Source organism: Schistocerca americana, chromosome X, assembly GCF_021461395.2.
Source record: "Schistocerca americana isolate TAMUIC-IGC-003095 chromosome X, iqSchAmer2.1, whole genome shotgun sequence".
Taxonomy (NCBI): Eukaryota; Metazoa; Arthropoda; class Insecta; order Orthoptera; family Acrididae; genus Schistocerca; species Schistocerca americana.
In genome coordinates, this window is record NC_060130.1 from 950,362,752 (window position 1) to 950,371,860 (window position 9,109).

Sequence of the window (9,109 nt, forward strand, 5' to 3'; positions counted from 1 at the left end):
TGTTGGAGCCGTTGTTGCTGCCAGAAATGACAGATCTGTGCACTACACTACGCATCCTGAACACCCCGAAATTACCTACAGATTTATTCACCTATTCTTTTTAGTATACTATGTACTCACACGCAATAAAATTTCTTTATTTCCTACACTTCCTGTTGCTGCAATTTCAATGGCTAGTAAATTATACGGGACACATTGATTTTTAGCTTTAATTTCACGTATAATTTTCCTTTGACACAATCGATTAGTGCAACTCACAGCATCTTAGCTTGCGAAATCGGGAAGTCAGCCACAAGGGATCGAATCTGCCCGGCCGAAGGAAAGGTAGATTATGGTTTGACGTCCCATCGACGACAGGGTTACTAGAGGCGGATCGTCGAAGGATGGGGAAGAAAGTTCACCGTGCCCTTTTCAAATGAACCGTACCAGTTCCTAAGGCAAGTGAGTAAGGGAAACTACTGAAAACGACAATCAAGATGGCCGGTCGGTGATGGTTCCCAATCCCTGCTTCAGCAAACATGACAGTACTTAAAAGACAGCACAGGTCAGGACCCTGTACGGGAAGGATGGAAAAAGTTGTCCACAAAACAATCGTTCAATGTTTTTGACATCCAACTCTTGTATACTCTTCCAACATTTTCTGACCTTAAATATAATTAAACATGTCGAACAGAATGATCCACGCTACCGCTCCCCACACCGCATTCCAACCAGTACAGTTTCCGCGAACATGGGTCGTGCGAAATTCAAGTTGAGAAAACAGTAAAGAAGACTAACGTGAATTTTGAAAAAAATAGAAATACACACAAAAACTCTGAGGCTTTTCGATGACATCTGATTTCTATCAGACACGGTAAAGGATCTAGAACAGCAGTTCAACAGAATCGATAGTGTCTTGAAACGAGATTATAGTGGTAAACAATGGTAATGGAATTTTGTCGAATAAAAGGAGTCGATGTAGAGGGTATTAGATCAGGGAATGAGACATGGGAAGTAGTAGATGAGTTTTGCTATTTGAGCAGCAGAAGTAGAAAGAATATAAACTGCAGACTGTCAATACCAAGAAAAGAGTTTCTGAAATTTGTTAAAATCGAATGTGAATTTAAATGCTAGGAAGTCTTTCATGAAGGTATTCGTCTGTAGTGCCTTCTTACGTGTAAATGAAACGTGTGTGAGAAACAGTTCAGACAGGAAGATTACAAAAGCTCTTGAAAAGTAGTGTGTACAGACGAATGCTGCAGATTAGATGGGTAGATCAGATAACTAATGAAGATGACAAATGCTAAACAAATGAAATTAATGGCCCAGCATGAGAAAAGAAGGACTATGTTGCAAGGGTAATTCCTAAGACACCAACGAATTGTAAATTTGGTAATAGAGGGAAATATGCAGGGAGGACGGTTGAGATTCAAATTCTCGAAAGAGACCTAGACTTCACTAGAGGAGAAGATCCAAGTGGATGTAGATCGCAGCAGTTATGAAGAGATGATGAGAGCTTGCACAGGTTAGACCAGTACGGAGACTTGCATCAAACCAGCCTCTTGACTGAAGGCTACAACAACCAAAACATGCGATAGGACTGAGTATTACCTTGATGAAGGAATGAACTACGCCGTTCGTAATGGACAGGAATCATCAAAACTGAAAACAACGTCTGGGGTTCCTTAAAGTAATAAGACACAATCGGTACTGTTCAGGCTGCGTGTAACCGATCTGACAAATAATGTCTAAAACTTTTCACAAACGACGAAATTGTGTACAGCTATATGACGTGGTTAGAAATTTGTTAAGAAACGTGGGCGAACTATAAGGGGATCACCACCTGGTGCAAACCCTCAACACAAATGAAAGTAATGTAAAGCACGTAAATAGCCGAAATGGCAGTATATCTTTCGACTAGGTACTCGGCGATCGGTTCCTGGAATCAGTGACAACTGTAAAATATTTCGGAGTCTGTGTTCGGAGGATCTGAGGAGGAATGACCACTTGTATGTTCCACATTCATAATTTTTAGAAAAATCCTGAAGTAACGTTTTTCATATACGACAGAAATCGTTAAAAACCTTGTTCGACCAACTTTTAGGGTATTCCACGTCGTGGGACACTTACCAAGTTAGATTAACGGAAGAGACAGAGAAAGTTTGAGGAACGGACGCTAGGTTCGGCAGGGGTTCGATTAATAGCCTCAAGAATCTCGGATAAACTCGATGACGTGTAGTTGGAAACACTGAGAATGCGACGTGTGTATCACGGAGATCCTCACATACAACCGAGAATCCATGCTCCAAGAAGAGCTGACAGTAACAAAATAAATAAGGGAAGAATTACTCTAGTGTTCTACATACCATCCGTCGATACAGATGACGTTCTGGTTCTAATTTATCGTTCCCTTATCAGCTTCCTGTCGGATGCTGATTTGGACGGAACGCCATCATCACTGACGCTTCCTTGCGTCTTATGTCGGGTTCGAGCCTATAAACACGCTGCTGGAACACTATTTACAGCGTCGCGACGATAGTTGGAAGTTCCTGGCGTGATACGCCACTGCTCTTACATCGCCAGAGTTTCCTAAGGACAAGGCCGCGTTATTAACTACGCGACCTTCGGGACTCCCAAACACAATGGCGGTTTTTTGTGACTCCGTCATACCTGCACTGTTCGCCATTCGGTGGCCTGCTTGAAGAAACCGAGCTACGCAGTTATAATGACTATGACATGGGTCGCAGCTCGTCGTCTCCTGTTCTTTTCAAAGGAAATCAACTGTTGGGTCGGAAATGCTGCCGCGACAGTTCCATGTCTGGGTGGAGAGCTACAAAGACACTGAGTAGATAGGAGACAAGGAAACGCTACCCCGTTTTCCAATCCTCAATTAGAGTAACATATCTTATCTAAATCTACATTGACATCTATACTCTGCCAACCACTGAAATAATTGACAGAGGATACTAGTCCCTATTGTACCATGGATTAGGCTTTCTTCCCGTTCCATCGATAACGCTTCACTTTTATGACTTGTACAAATAATAATTAAATAAGGTAGTAAATTAAGAAGTTGGATTTGGTTTCTATGTTATCATCAAGGAGGTAAATTGTTAAATTTTTGTAATAATAATTTGAAACCATTTTGCAAAGTAAAAGCACCAGATTTGTTGGGACGGGGTGTACCATTCCGTGCTAAAACAATGTTTTAAATAAACGATTGTACATGAGATATTTACTTGATTATTGTTTGACAAAAGTGTTAGTAAAACAACTTCCCTCATTCGAGTCTTAAACAAGAAAACAAAAGGAAACTAAATCACAATACAAATGGAAAACACGACAATGAACAAAAAGGTATGTGGCGAAGGTTTGTTGATTATTAAAAGCAGTATTAACTATTTAACACGGTCCGGCTCTCAGCTGAATACGTTACAAAAATATTTTCATCAGGTACGAGAATTTACAAAAAGGAGGTAACCGTGCTTCCCGCGGACCGACACGTTACACAGTGATTGACTGAATGCCGCTACCCGAGTTATAATTAGTATAATCTTATTTTCGCGATCACTACGGGCACGGTGCGTATATTCCTACATTCCTCGCTTAAGACTGTTCCTTGAAACTTATTGAGTAAGCTCTCGCGGGATATTTGGCGCGTATTTTCAAGCGTTTTTCAGCTTCTCAGTGATGATTCCCCGAGGATCAAACAAAATTGTGACCATTCACGTTGTCGCTCTTTGCATGCCTTCAGTACACCCCGTCCGTTCTATTCGGGATGCGTCCCATACACTTGAGCAATTTTCTAGGGTGGAATGCACTTGCGTTTTGCAAAGCAATCACTTTCACAGAATGGTTGCATTTTCCCTGTATCCTGCCAATGAAACGAAGTCTACACTTTTGCTTTATTTTCGATTGAACCTATGTGATCGTTCCATTTCATATCCCTAAAAATTGCTACATCAATGTGTTTGTTTGTACGCACTGGCCGATTCAAATTGTGGCTCATTATTAATGCAGTCATACGATAATGGTATCATATTACAATTATATAGATTTAAAGAAGTCTGTCATTCATTACAGCAAGTAGAAATGTCCAAGTCTTTCTGAATTTGCTGACAGTCGCCCAGCGGCGGCAGCTCGCTGTGGACAACAGCACGGGACTGACCAGACACGATACATTCGTTTTGATTTAACCGGAGCGCCACCCCACTACAAGGTGCTGCGAACGTTGGCTAATAATTTGTCCCCGGGGGCATACATTACGACAGAGGCCGTTAAGTCGAACGGAACCTCGTGGGGCCCGTCAGAGGGGGGTGGTCCCTGGTTCGGAGATGAAAGTTGGGAAGCGACGCGTGTGCAGCTGTTGCTGCGGCACATAACGGCACCGCACGAGAAGGTCGCATTGTCTTTGTGAGGATGTCCATCCCGGTTCCCACGGCGCCAGCTGGTCCACGGCGCATTGACCTCGGCCGGCTGCATCCTGCCTGCCCGCCACGCCACGCAACTGCCGCCCACGCACTCTTTTCACATTTTCGGTTGCCGCTCGATACCCATCGCCAGTGGCGGAGGACCTGCCTCGTGTGCTAGGACTCGGTTCCAAGGCAGTCAGTTCGAAGCCTGGTCGTTCTTCTGCTGGTCTTTGAACACTGGTTTGATGAAACATACACACTACTGCCCATTAAAATTGCTACACCACGAAGATGACTTGCTACAGACGCGAAATTTAACCGACAGGAAGAAGATGCTGTGATATGCAAATGATTAGCTTTTTAGAGCGTTCACACAAGGTTAGCGCCGGTGGCGACACCTACAACGTGCTGACATGAGGAAAGTTTCCAACCGATTTCTCATACACAAACAGCAGTTGACCGGCGTTGCCTCGTGAAACGTTGTTGTGATGCCTCGTGTAAGGAGGAGAAATGCGTACCATCACGTTTACGACTTTGATCGAGGTAGGATTGTAACCTATCGCGATTGCGGTTTATCGTATCGCGAAATTGGTGCTCGCGTTGGTCGAGATCCAATGACTGTTAGCAGAATATGCAACTGGTGGGTTCAGGAGGGTAATACGGAACACCGTGCTGGATCCCAACGGCCTCGTACGACTAGCAGGCGAGATGACAGGCATCTTATCCGCATGGCTGTGATGGATCGTGCAGCCACGTCTCGATCTCTGAGTCAACAGATGGGGACGTTTGCAAGACAACAACCATCTGCATGAACAGTTCGACGACGTTTGCAGCAGCACGGACTATCAGCTCTGTGACCGTGGCTGCGGTTACCCTTGATGCTGCATCATAGACAGGAGCGCCTGCGATGGTGTACTCAACGACGAACCTGGATGCACGAATGGCAACACATCATTTTTTCGGATGAATCCAAGTTCCGTTTACAGCATCATGATGGTCGCATCCGTGTTTGGCGACATCGCGGCGAACGCACGTTGGAAGCGTGTATTCGTCATCGCCATACTGGCGTATCACCCGGCGTGATGGTATGGGGTGCCATTGGTTACACGTCTCGGTCATCTCTTGTTCGCATTGACGGCACTTTGAACAGTGGACGTTACATTTCAGATGTATTATGACCCGTGGCTCTGCCCTTCATTCGATCCCTGCGAAACCCTACATTTCAGCAGGATAATGCACGACCGCATGTTGCAGGTCCTGTACGGGCCTTTCTGGATACAGAAAATGTTCGACTGCTGCCCTGGCCAGGACATTTTCCAGATCCCTCACCAGTTGGAAACGTCTGGTCAATGGTGGCCGATCAGCTGGCTCGTCACAATACGCCAGTCACTACTCTTGATGAACTGTGGTATCGTGTTGAAGCTGCGTTGGCAGCTGTACCTGTACATGCCATCCAAGCTCTGTTTGACTCAACGCCCAGACGTATCAAGGCCGTTATTACGGCCAGATGTGGTTGTTCTGGGTACTGATTTCTCAGGATCTGTGCACCCAAATTGCGTGAAAATGTAATCACATGTCAGTTCTAGTATAGTATATTTGTCCAATGAATACCCGTTTATCATCTGCATTTCTTCTTGGTGTAGCAATTTTAATGGCCAGTAGTGTACATCTACATTTATATCCCGCAGGTTTCCTTACGATATGTTTCGGAGGTTACTGTAAGTACCACACGAACTCTTCTTCTCCCTCCCAATTTTCTCGTTCCACTAGCGAATGGTGTGCGCGAAGAACGCTGTTTGAGCTCGATTCTTTCTAATATAACCTTCATTGTCTTTCCGCGAGATAAAAATTGGAAGAAGCAATACATACTCTGACTTCTAGGAACGCACGCTCTCGGACTTTTAACTGTAGACCACTCTGTGATGGGCAGCGCTGCTCTTGCAACATCTGCCACTGGAACCGGACACGTATCTTCCTGACGCTTTCGCGCCTACTAAACCAACCTGTGACGAAACTCGCTGTCCTTCTTCGAATCTTCTCTGGTTCCTCTATCAGTCCCATTTGGTAAACTCAAGTATTGGTCAAAGGAGAGATTTGTAAGCTACCTTTTACGATTAATTTTATGTGGCCGAACCACTGTAAACGTCACTGTACTTATACTCTGAGATCTTTAACGGATGTGACTGTCTTCAGCAGTTCCTCAGCAATCGTTTACTCGCGGTACATTTGTTTACGATGAGGATCGACTGCTAATCCTTGCACCCCCACGACTTCTATAAACACAACAGCAGGATCCACGAACAGCTTCATGGAGCTTCCGGGACGATCTACTAGCGTACCCCATCCAAGTCACTTGGACTCTACTGCGAACATAACTTGCATACTGTGCTCAAACCTTGGTTCCCTTTCACAACTTCCGCATAGCTACTCCTCCATTTTACCCTTCATTACCAACTGAACTACTTTATACTTCAAGATTTGTCCTCTTATCCTTCTTTTAGTCAAGTAGTACCATAAATTTCTACTCTTCTGACTTCCACTGAGTACCTCTTCATTAGTTATCCGATTTACCCATCTAATCTTCCTCATTCTTCTGTAACACTGTAATACAGAAGCTTCTGCCGGTAAAATACACATCATCAGAAAAGACTTTAAATATATCTTCGAAATTAACAGTTTTTTTTTTCCTTTTTTGCCGCGCGGGATTAGTCGAGCGGTCTAAGGCGCTGCAGTCATGGACTGTGCGGCTGGTCCCGGCGGAGGTTCGAGTCCTCCCTCGGGAATGGGTGTGTGTGTTTGTCCTTAGGATAATTTGGGTTAAGTAGCGTGTAAGCTGATGACCTTAGCAGTTAAGTCCCATAAGATTTCACACACATTTGAACATTTTTTTTTTCCTTGTTTGGGAAATCATTCTTTGCTATTGCCAGTCTCTACGTTATATTCTCTTTAATCTTGTTATAGCTAGTTATCTCGCCGCCCAGTCAGCAACATTCGCCTATTAATTTTAGTCTATATTTTCCTAATCTCATTCCTTCAACATCACTCGACTTCATCCGCCTACCCCCATTATCGGTGTTTTACTTTAGTTTATCTTTATCGTATAACTATGCTCAAGACGCAATCAATTCCGCCACTCTGCTCTTCCAAGACGTTTACTGACTCTCACACATTTGGGAAACTATGAGTTTTTATTTCATCTCTCTTTATTTTGCACCTAATAACTTCTTGCTTTCAGAGACTGTGTAACAGACAATATTTTGAAAAGCTGTATCGAGTCCTGTAGTTACAAGAAATTTTCGTAACTCGTATTTGGCCGGCAAATAAGGTAAAGAGAATTGTTTACTTGCGAGTATCTTGGGCAACACTCCAGATCCTTCCAGAAAGATTTATCGGGTGCTGCTGGTGGAAATCACTGGTATACGACTGGGATGTTGTAGATGGCGATTCTCTTGGTACTGGTCTAAAGAAAGAGGGTACGTGCCAAACCGGGTTGAGATTCTGCCTCCACTTTCTCACGGTCATCAGCAACACCAACCATACAGGAAGAAAGGAGGCGGGGCCAGGGATTAACGACGCGTCAACGACAGGGTCATTAGAGATGGAACACACGTTCAGATTTGTGAAGGATGAGGAAAGAAATCGAGTATCGTCCACCGATATTTTCATTAAGCTCTCAAGGGGAGGCTATGACAGCCCTAAATAAGCATAGCCGGAAGGAAATATAAAATGCAGTCCCAAATGTGGGTCAACATTACTGCGCACCCTCTAAGCTCCTGTTGTTGCTGTGCGTGATGACACTGTGGTTAAGGAAAATGAACTCTTGAGCGGGTGGACTGGGGTTCATTTCCTTGTCTAGCCATTAACATTTAACTTTTCCATGATTTCCGTAAATCACTTCAAGAGAATGCCAGGACGACTACTATGTTAAGTGCACGGCCAGTTTCGTCCACTCAGTCTGAGCTTGTACTCCATCTTTGATGATCTTGTCGTTGACTGGATGGTAAACTCTAATCTTCCTTCCTTTGTCTTTCTCTGCCAACGGCTTTGCCGCAGTGGTAACACCGGTTCCCGCCAGATCACCGAAGTTAAGCGCTGTGGGGCTGGGCTAGCACTTGGATGGGTGACCATCAGATCTGCCGAGCGCTGTTGGCAAGCAGGCTGCACTCAGCCCTCGTGAGGCAAACTGAGGAGCTACTTGATTGAAAAGTAGCGGCTGCGGTCTCGGAAACTGACGTACGGCCGGGAGAGCGGTGTGCTGACCACATGCCCCTCCATATCCGCATCCAGTGACGCCTATGAGTTGAGGATGACAAGGCGGCCGGTTAGTACTGTTCGGCCTTCATGGCCTGTTCGGGATGAGTTTTGTCTTCCTTTATCACCGGTACCTATAGTCCGACGAACTGACCATGAGAGTCGCAATGAATGTATCGCTATTTGTCACGCTAAATCTGTACTCGGGGAAATTAAAAATCGGACAGGAAGTATAAAACATTACAATCCACATTATTATCGTCTCTGGATAAGCCATACAAAATAAAAATAATAAGCTGTATTAAATTATAAAGTCGACAACACTCTGGGAAAAACACACACACACACACACACACACACACACACACATACACACACATATCAATTGGCAGGTTTATCGGCGATACGATTATGCTTAAGACACAGCACACAGATTTCGGAAAGGGAAGATGTTCACACCAAAGAGA

General features: G+C 44.4%; 1 pseudogene; it reads left to right on the top strand.

The window, feature by feature from the left end:
• The first annotated feature begins 8,425 nt into the window (after positions 1 to 8,425).
• LOC124557164 lies at positions 8,426 to 8,543 on the top strand (annotated as a pseudogene).
• Positions 8,544 to 9,109: the final 566 nt, after the last annotated feature.